This window comes from Microtus oregoni, unplaced genomic scaffold, assembly GCF_018167655.1.
Source record: "Microtus oregoni isolate MIOR12 unplaced genomic scaffold, Mior012 000009F_ref0000495, whole genome shotgun sequence".
Taxonomy (NCBI): domain Eukaryota; kingdom Metazoa; phylum Chordata; class Mammalia; order Rodentia; family Cricetidae; genus Microtus; species Microtus oregoni.
In genome coordinates, this window is record NW_024543068.1 from 29,956,534 (window position 1) to 29,972,761 (window position 16,228).

The window sequence follows — 16,228 nt, forward strand, 5'->3', positions numbered from 1 at the left end:
TTTCAAATGTAAATAAAAATCAAATAAAATTCTAATGAGATATTTTATTTACTCAAAGCATGGGGGAATAAATGAAATATGACTGCAAAACCAGAGGAAGATGGAAAATAAGCACATTGGGACTGGGGAGATGTCTCCGCAGTGAAGAGCCCCTGGTGCTCTTGCCAAGGAACCCCAGCACTTGGTAAGATGGCTTACAATTACCTATAACTCCAGCTCAAAGGCATCCACACCCTCTTCTGGCTTCACTCATGGGCTCCTGACACTTGCAGAGATACACGCAAATACATATATAAAATTAAAATGAAGCAAATGTATAAATACTAGAAACAATCCAAGGATAACAGCATCTGTATTGAAAGCATAAGTTTGGGCTTGATCTTTCGATTAGGGATATCGATGCTAACCTATAATCTCAGTACTTGAGAAGTGGAGACTCAGAATATTTATAGTTAAATATTTCAACTACAGACAGAAGAGATTTTGAGACTGCATTAGGAGAAAGAGCTAGAGAAAACATCTCTCAAGGATGTACAATGCAAACAGTTGTTCAAAGAAGTTGAATGGCTTGAGGAAAGGTAAGGACATAACATAATTTCTAATCATTTTAAGAGAATTAAATTATATAGTCTGCAATTTCTGGTCTGTGTAAAATTGAATTAGAATTGAATTATCCCATCCACTGACAGAAAAATCACTAAGTGTTTGTCAGTGAGATAGTTCAATACATAAGAGCATTTACTATGTAAACCTGATAAACCGAGTTGAAAGGAGAGAAACAACTCCTGGAATATGTCTACTGCCTTCCACATGTGCATCATGATGTGCATAAACATATACACAAGGTAATAACAATAATCACACAAATATACAATAAAATCATCTAGAAATTATGAACAATGATAAAATTTGTTTACAGTAATAGAATAGTTCAAATATTTAAATCCTGGATTTGGGAGAACATATTTGCTTGATGTACATGATAAAAGATAAATTTTATCAACCAACAAGGAAAGTAAAACAATCTGGTATAAATGAAAAAGGTTTGACAGAAACGTCTGATAAAGGAAAATATGCAAAGGTCAATCAATAATAAAAATAAGCAAATGGCCCACCAACTAAAAAAATCTGTGTCTGATCATTAGACCATTACCAATTTAGGGAAATACAATCCAAGGTCACAATGAAATGTCATAAGCTATGAAAAAGACTGGAAAATGGCCATTATTCAAGGTTGATTGGCACTGGAAAAGCAGACACCACAATGCATTACTAAAGTTCTCTGTATCATGTAGCAGTTTTGGGGAGAGATTGTGGATTTCTGATTAGCTAATACCCAGAAGATAGGAACTGAAATACCCGCAAAACAGGTGGACAAAACTTTTTATAAGGTTTATGTAAGGGCATATCAAAACTAGAGTCAACTGAAAAGTGTATCTGCCGGAAAGTAGGTACATTAGTGGAGTCGGAGGACCTTTTGTCCACGTGTTGCTTTTATTGGCTACAGATAAAGATATACTCGATTTTGAATTGATCTAGCTATGAGTGAGTTAGTTGTTTAACATTCATACTAGTGAAACTGATAGGGAAAATCATTTTTTTAAGCACAGAATTTTGCTATTTTAAATCATATCAGCAAAATTTATTATCTTCCATGGAGATAAAATATTCATATAATATTTAATGGAAGATAAAATGTAACCAGAAAGCTATCTAAATGAAGGAGATTTAATGTAAAAGTTACATAAATAAAGAATGTAGCGAGGGTTGTTGGCCTTCTAGAAAGGGGTTGAATAAATGTCAATGTCTATGTTGTTAAAGTCACATTAGGCTAGATGTGTTTTCAAATGTAAAGCCTTAACATCTTAATATTAACTAATCGAAGGGATTAATGTGAACCTACAACTGAGAAATGTAGAAATAAATTATCAATATGAACATATAACTGAGAAATGCTGGGATAAATTATCAATATGAACATGGATAATGAATACTACAACCAAATTAAGGGGAAATGCACTCCAAAGTAACTGATAATTTAATCTAAGTGAAATATGGTATGTTTAAAAGTCTTTATTTTAAATTTTTCATGGTCAGTCAGAACAAGTAATGTTGTTACTACGATATTCTAATGTGATTTATTTTGCATGATTTTTAACATAGCTAACCCAGGAGGAAAAAAAAAAAGGACATTTGCAAACTCCCAATTTCACAGTGTTGAAATTTGGGGACATCTTGAGACCTCAGCTCAGACCAGGCACTTCTGTTTTAACAAGCTCATTGTAAAGAAACAAAAGTTAGGATCCAGTTGCTATTCAAGCAGCAGCCTTTCTGTTTGAAGAGATGCTGGCACGCACCCTACCCTGACAATGTTGGTAAGTCCCTAGTTCCTAGACAATCTTGACGCTGAACTACCTTACCTAGGAAGCCTGTTTATGTCAAAGCCACAAAACCTCTTGCCCATTCTCTTTTCTCTTTCTTTCCCTTGAATCAGAAGCTGACTTCAGATTCCTGCTGCAGGACTCCTTCTCCACCCTCACAGAACACTCAGAAGAGGCTTACTCTGCCACAAGAGCTCTGATTTCTCTCTTTAGAGGCCATGCCATGCTGTCTGTCTTTGGAACTAAGGCCTGAATTCTCCTTGGAATTCCCATGATGTTGCCTGTCTGTCTGTCTATGTCATTAAGAACGCTTCTAATAAACTCCTTCTCTTCTGCAGCGATTGGTCTCAGTGCCCTCTTGAAGTCCCCTCAGTTTCCACAGCCCAGGAGGTGAGTGCAGGGATTTCAACACATGTGAGAAGTTGTCTAAAATATTCTGCTAGAGCTTAGAGTGAACTTAAATTCACTTTAAGGCATAATGTTTTATACTTATTTATTAGCACATTTATTCATTTTTTTGTGTGTATAGTCATTCTTATGCCAAGATGTTTGTGCGTAAATCAGAGGACATCTTTGTGAAATCACTTCTCTCTTTCCATTCTACGGGTTCTGTGGATTTAATACAGGTCATTGGGCTTGGTAGCCTTTGCCTTTTCCTACTGAGCCATCTCACTGGCCCAAAGGACAGATATTTGAACAAATCTGTGGAATGAAAGTATCCCAAGTAAAGCAGAACATTTTTAGAACTTAATACTCCTTTCTCTATTCTACTGCAGCACAAATAAGAGGAAAATGGAAGACTGACTAGAAATATAATTTTCCAGAATGTACTATCCAGCAACCGTAGAAAATACGAACATTGCTATTATACTAATCATTTGTTTATTAACAAATATTATATATAAAATCATGTGGTTTGATAAAAAAACATGTCCCCCAGAGAGATTTCTGGTTGGTAGATATGGAGACGTGGCCTTGCTGAAGGAAATATGTTGTTGGGTTAACATTTGGTAGCATATAATCTTGTTCCACTTCCTGTTCTCATCATACTTGTGGCTGAGAATGTCATATCTCAGCTTCCTTCCCCCCCTTACTATGCCTGTGGCAGGCTGATGCACCTCCCGAACCATTGTGAACCTCTGTAACTGTAAAGCCAAATAAACGCTTCCGTTATAAGTTGTCTTGGCTATGGTGTTCTATCACAGTAATGGAAAAATAAGTAATACAACAATTAATCAGTACAGATAACAGATAAGATATTAATAGATAAACCATTATAGTGAGATACATTTTCTGGAAGAGAAAAATTCACTTATTTTTATCAGCAGAATCACAAACACATACATAATTCATCAGGCCCAGATGTTTATATTTCTAAATTCAAACAATTGTTATTTCCAGCATTAGATAACTGTTTACAAATACAGGAAATCCATAAGTCTGTGCAGTGTTTATATGGAAATAAACTTGGCATTGATACCTACATTGACAAACTATTAAGAACATAAAACCAAAAAAAAATGTCTAAATATTCTCACTGATCAAAAGCAGTATAAATAACTATCAGAATGAAAATTTCATGCAGAAGACCATTTAACATTTTTCTTTAGGAATGCAGTGGTACAAAGATCATCTATTGTTAGAACACCCATTTATGTAATTCATCATACTGACTGAAAGACAACACACACATTGTAAGTCCTATTCTAGATTTTCAAAACAGTGGGAGAAAAACAAAAATATTTCTACAGATAACAACTGTTTGCCTATAAAACATAGGATAATTAATTATAGAATTTATTCCATCCAAACACTTTCTAGAAACATTAGCATAAAACAAAATAGCTTTTATGCATAAATCTGAAAACATGTTAGAAAATAAATAAACAGAAAATATGACCCTTTATACATTTCATAATGTTTCAGGAAAGCAAAATGAAAAAGAATGCTTAGGAAAAATAAGAAGCAGTAGCAAAGCTTGCAAAACCTACGTAATGAAATAACATACCCATATCAGTGATATTAAGAACAGACTCAAACAACTGAAAATATGGCAATATTGTGTGAGACTGAAAGTGACAGTTTACAGTGCGTCATCCTTCTTTTATATAATGTTTCCCAGAATTCCACACTCTCAAGATTCCACCTGGGATTGGCCCAAATTGGCATCTGCTGGATGTTGGGAATGCAGAATTGGAGGGTCTGCTCTAATTCTTTGATGGTCGTTGCATGAGGTACTGGGATGAACAGGTTGGTTCCCTCTCCTTACCCCTCTATGTTCCTTCTCACCACTACTCCTGCTTACAAGCAGCAAGGAAGCTATCAACTCATGTTTGGGCAGGAAATCTCTTAAAGTAAGAATTACACAATGTGGACTCTGCCCTTGCTGACCGACCGTAATGTCCTATGTTCATATGGCAACTATTAAGAGCTTCCCGGAAGCTCTCACGAGAGCCTACCATCAGACCATTTCTTAGTAGAAATGGTTACTGTCTTATACTTAAACTGCCCAATCTACTTTTCCTATCCTTCTTTCCTCATTTATCCACAATTGTGCAATGTCCCAATCTCATAGTTACTCCACATCCCAATCCTCCTGGTTAACCTCCTTCTGCAAATTCTACTGATGTTTTATAAGCAGCGATGAACACCTCAGGATCTTATATAGTTCTGCTTTGTAAGATGCGGCCAAAGGTAAGAGAAGCAATTATGTTGTTTGTAATTTCACCAGATTTCCTCAGAGTACAGATAGTTCCATTTTATACTGCTCATTTATGGAACAGTAAACAGTTCTGTTTCCATAAATATCAGATGCAATTTGGTACTATAATTATACAATTTAATAAACCTTATTTTAAGTATAATATGGATTTGGAAACTTTGCATTGTGAAGCAAATAATCAGTGATGGAATTGTCCTGCTGATAATTAGTAAAGGAACCAAAGTTCATTTTTACAAAGGCTTGATAATTCTTTTTTCCTTAGATAATTTAAACAACAGAAAATCTCTTGTTAAGCCTACTTCATTTTTACCCTTGGCAGAGTACATTCCTTTGTGATTTTTCAAGGTCATAGTTAATACACAAAGAATACTACCTTTCTTTCACCAGGGGACATAATAAATGGTGGATTTACACTTGAAAGCAACAGCTTTGGTTTCAGTGAGGGGAGAGTCAGCTTCCTTCTTCATATTTCAATTTCCAGTTCTTTGCAGTTTCCTCTCCCAAACAAGTGCTCATTATCACAGGGAGGAAGACTTGTCACATGCGGTGACAAATTGTTTCATTTCTTTAAGACCCAGCCTTTGTATTTCACTCCATATGCTAATGAAAACACATCTTTAATGATTAGGAGAAGATGAAATCTTTACCTACCCAGAACAGAAAATTTCTGTGTTCACAGGTTTACAGACCAACCCCATACTGAGTTGCCAATCCAGCTGCTTGAACAATCAGCTCCTTTTAATCAGCAAATCATTGTGACAACGACAACATCAACAGCAGTTATTTGGCTTTTTGAGGTTAGTTTTCACAGATACTTTGCATATTCACAGTTTATCCTTGGGAGAAGTCTCCTACCCAAAGGCTCAAAAAAAAAAAAAAAATGGCTTCTATGTAGTCAAAGCATTTCACCATCTTTCTAAATGAGAGTAAAGCCTCCGCGCTTATGAATATGCTAATTTATGATTGCCAATTGCTCATTCACCAATTAACTCTCTTCCAGTAGCTGCACCATAACCTGTTAAGATGACAAAGCTAAATCTGCTGCTGAAGCTAATAATGAGGAAATAGTTTGTGTCTCAGAAACAGATCTCTAAGACAAGAAAAAAAAAAAACCTATCTTCTATCAAAGAAAAAAAACTATTTAACAATAGTTTGGTTATTCCCTGGCTTATGAACTATGTATTTCAGTCTAGAAGGCATAGTTAAAGGTATTAAAAGCAAACATTTCAAATGCAGTGCTATGGTCTGAATATGAAGAGTCTCCACAAAATATCATGTATTGTAAGCTCGGTCCACAGCTGGTGTAACTTCAGAGATTGGGTCAAGACAGCATTAAGTTCTACAATGGGCGCCTTCATTGACATTTCCATACTTAGTGGCCTCTTAGAAATTATTCCTCTTTAGAGGAAGTATATTACTGGACCATATTGTGATGGGTCAGTCTTTTCTTTGGCTCTTTCTTGACTGTTAGTAGGTGACCAGCTTTTCTTTTTCATGCTCTTCTGCCACGTTTTGACTATGCCAAAGATCTGAAAGCAAGGGAACCCTGTGAGCCTGGAGTGAAACCCTTGAAGCCATAAGTCAAAATGAACCCTTCCTTCCTTCACTTGTTTTCTCTGGAATTTTGTCACAGAGAAGAAAATGTGAGGAACACATGGAGAGTATGGGGATAATGGGTTTCCTGTGCTTTAGGAAAGTACAGGTGAAGCTTGACCGACACATTCTTCAGCTTTCCCTTAAATATGTCCTTTCTGCATCCTGTAGCAATCATCCCTAGCTCCTGGATGTGTCTAAGCTCCTATGTTTTTGTTTTAAGAGTCATGCCAGATTAGATAGAAGAGGCTAAATGCCAAAATGACCTGTAAAAAAATTAAACAGAGCTCTCATTCCTTTGGAATGGTGGCTAATGGCTAAGGGGAATTTAGCGCTTCCCACATGAAGGCACCTTGAACTGGGTGGCTCTTTTATGTTATCTAAGTGTTTGTAATAATCTCATGTCAGATTTTATTACTATAACTCTGTATGTATTTCTTTATATCAATTAGCAATGTTATAGTCCTTAAGAATGAAAGACACCTAATCAATAAGATTCTATCTACAAGAAATGGAGGTTTAATTAGTGAATGAAGTTTTTGTAATACATAAAATATTTACCATTTCCTAAGAAATCCATTAGTGAAAAATATGTCCAGTGTTTGAAAGTAGGCATTATAAGTGACTGTTTCCAGGTAGTCTTAGATTATTTGATTCACTTTAATGGTGATAACATGATTTTGAAATTGCTATGCAATTTCAGAGAAATGATGAACACGAAACTTTCAATTCTTTATAATTTGAGAATAAGTAGAAAGACAAGGGGAACTGATGACATGAGAAAAATGAATCCAATAAGTGAAAGGAATACTGAATTTACATGCCACAGTAAATGAATGTCTCGTATTTCATAAGAAAACCAAAGCCTTGAGCTGACTGGGGAGATTCATTGTTGCAGTCTGGGCACATGGATGGCAGAAGTAGGATGGTCAGGAAGCTTGTGCTCATTTGTTTTTACAGTCATTTCAGCGCCACACTGGACAACACAATATCCTTTATCAAGAAACGCTATTAAATAAGTAAGTAGAAATGTAAAAACTCACAAAATTATTAGTATAGATATTTTCTTCTTCTTCTTCATCATCATCATCTTCATCTTCATCTTCTTCCTATTATTATTATTATTTGCAAAATATTTCTTTTATTTTTAATCACGTAAATATGTTTGGGTATGTGCATGTCAGTGCAGGTTCCTGAGGAGGCCAGAAGAGGCTCAGAAACCCTGGAGCTATAGTTACCACCCTTTGTTGGCCCTCTGAGATGGATGCTGGAAACAGGACTCAGGTCCTCTATAGGAACAATAGGCTCTTGTAATCACTGAGTCAGCTCTCCAGTCTCACAAACTTTCAAGAAGCAAAAAAATAAAAAGGACACTGATAATTTTTGCAAGTTAACTTTAAAAGGTAAAGGACTCCACAAGACTTAAATCTTTGATCATTGTTGCATGAATTTTTTTATGATTGTTACCAGATAAGTTGTTTTGGGAGTATGATAATAATAGTTTACAGAAGAGCAATACAAAGTGTTTTATTCTTATTGAAAGTTCTTTGTGAATAATTGCCAGTCTGCCAAAACAAAGGGAACTTGGTCTAGAAAGTAAATTGCTTGTATTTGTAAGAATTTTTATTTTGACCAATAGTTATTTTCAATTTAGCGAGACTTTCTGGATGAAGATTTAGATAACAGTACAAGTTCCTTATCCTGCTGAGAATTTTGTTTTCCAGGAACCAGAGGATCTACAAGGTAAGGCAGGGAGCTGCCTTGCAAGTGTCTTGTGCATGTTTTAAATATTTTGCTTCTGAAAGCATTCATGATTTTGATATTGAATATGAATAAAGAATTTCATGAGATATTAGACTACTTGGTGGTGAGCCAAAAAAGAATCAAACCAAAACTACAATATGTCCTTCTGCGAACTCCACCAACTAGTTTCAGAATGAGTGAAATGGTAGCTCTACACAAAAGAAAAAAAAAAGCTTATTCTAATGGAGCCTGAAAATGGTACTTCCTTGGGGGAAAAAAAGTACCTGAGAATTTAATAAATTTATAATATTGAAAAGATAATATCTGCTGTTTAGCCCAAAACCCACTAAAAAATGTTCTTGTAAACATTTTTTTTGGTGGAGGAGTTGAGTAGCTGACTCGGTAGTTAAAAGCTTTTGTGGAACAAAGCTGAGGACAAACTAGAAGCAGTAGTGCCAGGTTTTGATCCCAGAACACCCCTATGGAGAGATGGGAGGTGGAGACAGCAGACTCCATAAGAGCAAACATGGTTTCGGCATCGGCAGAGATGACCTCATACAAGATGGAAAGACCCCGTCTCACACAAGGACAAACAACCAAAGGTTGAACTCATATATCCACATGGGAGGTTACCAGAGAATCTGTGCTCTTCCTTACACATGAAAAGGTGCCTACAAAGACATAGAGATAGACAGACATATACCTAATTATTTATTTTTAGAGATACACAATGGAGAAGGCACAGAGATAAAAAGCAGATGCTGGAACTAGGCCTCAAGAAAAAAAAAACAATAAAAATAGATTTCTATCTTCAAACCAGCTTAGTGGCACGATCTATGGGATTTCAGCTAGCAAGACTCCCGATGTGTGAGAAAATAAACTTACAGTTTATTTGAACCACATGACACATGGAAGTTTGTAGTTAGTTATGACATCAGAGGACTGATATGAAGACTTTCACATTCATTTGGAAACAAAAAATCTGGGGAAATTAAAAGAATTATAAACTAATTTATGGATGCTTAAAAGAAATCCCACACTAGCTCAGAACTGAGTATAATAGAGGGTTATTTATTTAGGGGTAGACTCATTGATTACAGTCAAACTGGGAACAGCAACCGAATCCCATAGCTGGAAGAGAGGTCGGACATGTGCTTTCATTAGCATATATAATATAAGAGGCCATGATCAAGTGGATGGGTAGCTTAAAGGCTACTGGCTAAAGGAATTCCTGCAGCAACTTTCTTAGGCTGTGCCTCAGTAAATGCTCCCCGGAGTGAAGTGGAAGCCTTTAGGGTGATGTCCATCTTGAGAAGTCAGTGTCAGATTTCTCTGGATATGACTCTCTCAGTGTTGAATATATCTGAAGGAACTGTCAGACCAACACTGAAATAGCAAACTACCATATCTACAAGATCCTCTTCTGTGTCAGAGGATGTGATGGGAACTCCTGAAAGCGACTGTTTTGCATTCACTGAAAGTCACTATAAAGCAGAGCTCTTCAGGATACATGTCTTTTGCTGTGAAATACAAGAAGCTATAAGCTGGATCCTTTACAGTTTTGCCACTGCCTTCTGCCATACTGCCAAGCAGACCCCACACTCAGCCACTGCCATGCCACAGAGTCCAGACAGTGACATCTTTACCTTCTCTGTGCCTTTAGAAATAAAAGAAGATGATAATAAATGTTATTTAAGTGCTGTTCCCAATGAACAGCAATGTTTTAAACTTCCACAGAATTGAAAAGAAGATTGTCATCTGTGTGCAGCAAACAGCTAACAAATAACTTGCCGTTGAAAGGTGCTTTGGTCTTCTCCTTAGCCCATAAAAAGATGTCCAAAATAGTGATAAGCATTTTTTGAACTTGGAGTCTACGGGCAAAAGTTCAGATGGAAAATGATATGTTCTTACTGGAAGCTGGAATCCAAATCCCCACATTTTCAAGTTGTGAATGAAGAAACTACTAAAAATAAGGTGTTGTTCGTGACAACAGCTGTGGATTTGTTGATAACAGGAGTAGAGGGACCTGTTTGTTTTCTCTTGGAGATGAAAGTTCGAGTTTGCTCACCTAAGGAAAGGTGGTTCTGGCCCTTCAGCAAATGCAGCACTACTGAAAATCTCTTTCTGAAACTGAAGCAGAAAAGGCAAAAGGAGAGGAAGAATAATGCTACCAGTTTATATGAAGTTGTGTGTTTGGAACGTAAAAGAGAGAGAGAGAGAGAGAGAGAGAGAGAGAGAGAGAGAGAGAAAGAGAAAGAGAGAAAAGGAGGAGGAGAGGAGAGAAGCTACAGCCAATCCTTTAGCTCACCTGCCACAGTCTGGATCTCAGAGATCCATGATCCCCTTTCCTCCAAAAGATAATGACGACGAAGATAATGATGAACCTCTCTTGAGTGGATTTGGTGATGTATCCAAAGAATGTACAGAAGAAATTTTTGAAACATTGGGAAAACTACCATCAAAATGGCATTTAAAAGATATTTAACCATTCATGAGTTGAGCCTTATTCTACTCATGACAAGGCTTCTGTTGGAAAAATAAGTGTCTCTTCAGACCCGTTATCTACTCTAATAGTGAAGATTTTGGTTTAGTCTCCAGAAAAGGAGATGAGACACCATCTACAAACAACAGAAGTGATGATGAGAAGACTGGACTCAAGATTATATGAAGTAGAAGTGAGCAGCTGCTGCAGAAAGAGCTCACAGAGTGCTGATGGACCCTCCTATAGACGACCAGCTAGAAGAAAGTTCACAGGTGGATGCTGAAGGAGATGGGCCTCTTTCTAATCAACTCTTGGCTTCATCCTCCATTATCCCTGTGCGACTAGTAGGACTTCAAAAAAAAAAAAACCAGAGATGAGTTTGCCAGTGGAACCTGGACAAGGAGGTTCTGAAGTGTCAAATCCTTTCACACCAGTGGCTGATGAGGATAGTTTTTTTCTTAGTAAACTAACTTACCCATGTAGAGACAGACATGTTGATACTATAGCTGCCTATTCATATCTGGCTGGATCTCTGGAATACCTCAGCTGTAGTAGCTTTAATTGGTTCCGTTATCTTTTTTTTTTTTTTTTGGTTTTTCAAGACAGGGTTTCTCTGTAGCTTTTGGTGCCTGTCCCGGAACTAGCTCTTGTAGACAAGGCTGGCCTCTAACTCCCAGAGATCCGCCTGCCTCTGCCTCCCGAGTGCTGGGGTTAAAGGTGTGTGCCACCACCGCCTGACTGGTTCCTTTATCTTACAGCAATACTAACTCATAACTTCTATTCAGGGCATATCTCTTTTTTTTGTAGTTATTTTTATTAATTGGAACAAGTTGTCTATAAGTATCAAAAATACAACCCTTAGCAAGTGAGTGATCCTTCTGCCAGCTGGACCACTGCCAATCACTGGATTCTATTCATCCAGGAATTACTCTGACACTTCCCATCTCAGCATCCTTCCTGGGGGCAGACTCCATAGGCCCAAGTACAGCTCACATCAGTAAAAACAGAAGACTCCATAGGTACAGACTTTGGCTTTACAGAAGGTCAGGTCGGATTTAGGTACCAATGGCCCCACAAACACATTGGACCTGAACACTCACTAGTCACCATAATCCTGGGCCACCTATGTCAGAAGATAAGATAAGAAACATAAAACAAAGGAACAAAATACCCCTCAAACAAGGACAAATGCAAGAATCAACACCTAGATTTATAATGATCCCAAATTCAGATTCCTAAATGCCAGGATAAGAGCACATTCAATAATGGAAAGGGCAATATGTTACTCCATAACACACTCCAGAGAGAAGAAATAGACCAGCAGATAAAATGAGTGATGGAACCGGTAGAGATGCTTGATCCTGTTCTGAAGCCTTCATTACCGGAAGGTTTCAATTTTTTTTCTAGGCCAAAATGATTCTTATTCCGATGCTGTCATGAAACAAAACCATAAACATTGATGCATGTTCAAACAAAGTGTGGTCTGCTTCATTAAAAAGTGCTTAGTAGCTGAGAGTGTACACTCAGCTGCCTGTTTGCATGTATGATTCAGAGCCAAAGCATAAACATGAATCATAAGGGGAAAACAACTTGAGGCAGTTTTCTTCTGGAATACAAAATACACTGCCATCCATGAACTCTTTTCTAGAATTTCTGAATGTATTATGCAAGATTTAAGCAGATTTCTTCTAGCTCAACTGCTGTAATTCTATAGATAATGAGAATCCTCATTCATTGTATTAAGATCTGTCACCACAATAAAGCCAAGTATGCAAAATGCAAAGGTATAATGTTTTTGGAATTAAACCATTTTATGTGACATTGATCTGATTTCAGTTTTTAAATGTTATTTAGTGTGTGTGTGTGTGTGTGTGTGTGTGTTGTGTGTATGTTCATGACAGGGTATGTGCATGTGGGTCATAAGACAGCTTGCAGAAGTCAATTCCTTCTTTCTGTCATGAGGGTACTAGGGATAAAATTCAGCTCATCAGATCTACTGGTATCTTCTTATCTACTTAGCCATCTTGTTAACTCTGACCTGATTTTAAAAAGCACACGTAAGGGGATGAGGAGAAGATTCAGTGGTTAAGAGTGCTTGCCGCTCTTGCAGAGGGCCATATATTAGCTCCCAGTTACTCATGTGGTACACATACATACATTGACATACATACATTCACATGAATACATACACATATGCACGTACATACATCCATGAAGGAACTCATATATAAACTTAAAATTAAAAAAAACTTTTTGAAGAGCACATTTAAATATTTATTTTAATTTCCAGAAGCGATAAATTATTATGTGCTTGCTAAATTTATTGGATTATGAAATTCTTTTCTCAAAATGTGTCTAAATAAATTTGATAGCCCACATGTTTGATATTGACTGTAGCACATTTAAAAAAATGTGCCCTGAATAAACACCACCACTATGTCCTTAAAAACATAAATTTGCACTACCTTGCAGATGATCTCAATGAATATTTACTAGCTTGATAGTATGCTTGACATAGACACAGTGGTCTATAATTGCAAGGAAATTTGAAAAACAAACAGAAACTTACATTTCATAAAATGATACTAATTATTATATGGCAATTTTAATAAGTTTTATAAATTTATTGAAATCATTTATTGTGCCTTTGTAATTATTTGTAGACTCAAAAATCTACTCAATTTTGTTGTATGAAGGCTATTCAACAGAATTGATCAGAGACTGTCTTGTTTATCTTCCTTTCTTAAGCCATCTATGGTGCTGATTTGAAATCCCTTTAATGACATTATGTGACTACATTGGGCAATAATATTTATGTACAAGTTTTTCAATTCTTCTGGCTGACAAGGCCCATGTCCTAGATTGCGTCTTATTTCCCTAATAAAGACTGTGACCGAAAGTAACTTAGGGAGGAAAGTGTTTATGTGGCTGATATGTTCAGATCACAGTCTATCCATGAGGGAAGTCTGGGCAGGAACTCAAGTAGAACAGGAACCTAGAGGAAGGAACTAAAGCAGAAGCCATGGAGAAATGGTGCTTCCTGATTTGTTCTGATGGAGCCATTTTCTAAGTTCTGTGGTCTCTCTTTTCTCACTCTCCCTTACACACACACACACACACACACACACACACACAGACATATCTTAATTTTAAAAATAATATATTTAGACTCATAAGTAGAGATAAACAGCACTTATATATTCAAATCTTTAAAATAATTTTAGCTAAAGTTTTGGTTGGTGTTTTCCTGTATCATATATATATATATATATATATATATATATATATATATATATATACACACACATACATACACACACACACACACACACACACACACACACACACACACACACACATATATATGCGATAGACCAGCTCAGTTGGGGCACTGGGACCGATGAGACAGGGCCTCAGGAAAAGGTGGGTAACGAGCCGACGGATGACAAACAGACACATGACTCAAAGGAATTGTATCTAAATGCATCTTTACTAGGCATGAGACTCATCATTTATACAGAAAAAAATTGCTTAAAAGCATGTATTATTTTTTCATGCGATACAGATTATTCTTAGAATTATTATATCATCAGATGTATTATATACATCAGAATAGAATCTCATCAGACAATGTCCCTGGGGTGAGTCTGCGGTTGGTCATGCTAGACATGGCTTGGCATTAGTTTAGATATAAATCTTTATCTAGGCTATGAATTCATGGCATTTTGAGCTAAGGGCAAGCGGTTGTGGTTAATAGTCACACTGTCTACAGTCTTTTTATATTTCTGCAATCTATGCAGAACTTCTTCTTTCCTTCTCCTTCTCCATATTTCTAACTCCCTTTCAAACCTTCCCCCAAACCAATCTCAAAATGTTACAGGCACTTATCTCTCTCTTCTGTCCTTATCCCATCTTCACTAAATCTGTCTTAATTGCTTGATTAAGTTTGCCTTTTGTTCTTTATTTACCAAGCACCACATTAACCTGGAAACCTTTTTGCCTTTAATGTTAACCCACCTTCCTCCATTAGCATCATATACTCCTGTATATGGCAATGTCTCATCAGTAGACTCTGGAAACTTCAACATATTATCTTCCCTTTCAGAAGAAACAAGACTGTGTTCCTTAGAACATAAGCAGGTAATGCCAAAGGTGCAAGGGCTCCCATGCAGGAAGCACAGCACACACACACCTTCTCTGCGGGCACTCTTCCTTGAAGTTTGTGCCACAGCCTCTGGGAGAGATCCCACAGACTCCACAGGAGGTGGCGTGACACATACACTATACGTATGTACATATATAAAGAGTAAGAGGTATGCATACTATTTTAATATCTGAGATCTTCCTTACTACACAAAGCCTACATTTATTTGTCACATGTGTTTACTACATTCTATGATTATTGTCAAGGTCACTTGCTGATTATTCTTGAAGGATATACTTAACTCGGGAATAACCATCGGACAAAAAAAGAAGTGGATATGATTTCTTTCTGTTTCCTGAAAGTACTCAATTTTTCCCTATCAAAACAGCAGATCCTATGAAAAACTATTGTTCCGTCTCCATATCTTCTGTCATATTTAAGAAAAGAAATCTTTTCTAGTCTTTAATGGTTAATTATTATCTCAAAAGTTCTCTTTCTTTGAAAGCTTGGAATACCTTCAGATATCTTAAAGGAGTCTTTCTGATCTGTAAAATATACGATGAGAATAAGACATGCCTTGTGCAGGTACTAGAAAAAGAGTCATAGGAGAAATTATCTAAAACTGAATCTACTTAGGTTCACTGTTAGGCAACAAGCCACAGCAGAAAGACTGTACGTGAATCCAGCTTCCGGTGGGAGAAAGATGTTGTTGCATTGGCAGGCAGACCCATGACTTAAAATCTGTTGGCTCTGGATAGCTGCCTCCCCAGACAATTCATTGGCAACTTTAATGCCTCAAATATTGTTTGCCTGGTTCTAAGCAATCTTAGTTCACCGTCAATAAAATTGCCTTTATACCTATGTCCTTCACAAACTAGACTAGCAGAGAGGTAGGCTCCTTTATCAGTAGAGATAGTTACTCTGTAGCCACAAAGGAAAACAAATACAGATACACTTGGAAATTGGAAACAGACAAGATCGCCTGACAAAATTGGGAGCATGGGGGTGGGAGAAGGGAGGGTGGAAAGAGAAGACAAGGGGAGAAGGAGAGGGAGTGAGGAGAACATGAGGGAATGGCATGGTCAAGTGGAGGAGGGACAGAGATGAGGACAAGGAATAAGATATCTTGATTGAGGGAGCCATTATGGGGTTAGAAGAAACCT

General features: G+C 36.9%; 1 pseudogene; it reads left to right on the plus strand.

Annotated features, from left to right (window-relative positions):
* Positions 1-529: 529 nt before the first annotated feature.
* Positions 530-10,924, plus strand: LOC121452509 (annotated as a pseudogene).
* The last annotated feature ends 5,304 nt before the right edge of the window (positions 10,925-16,228 follow it).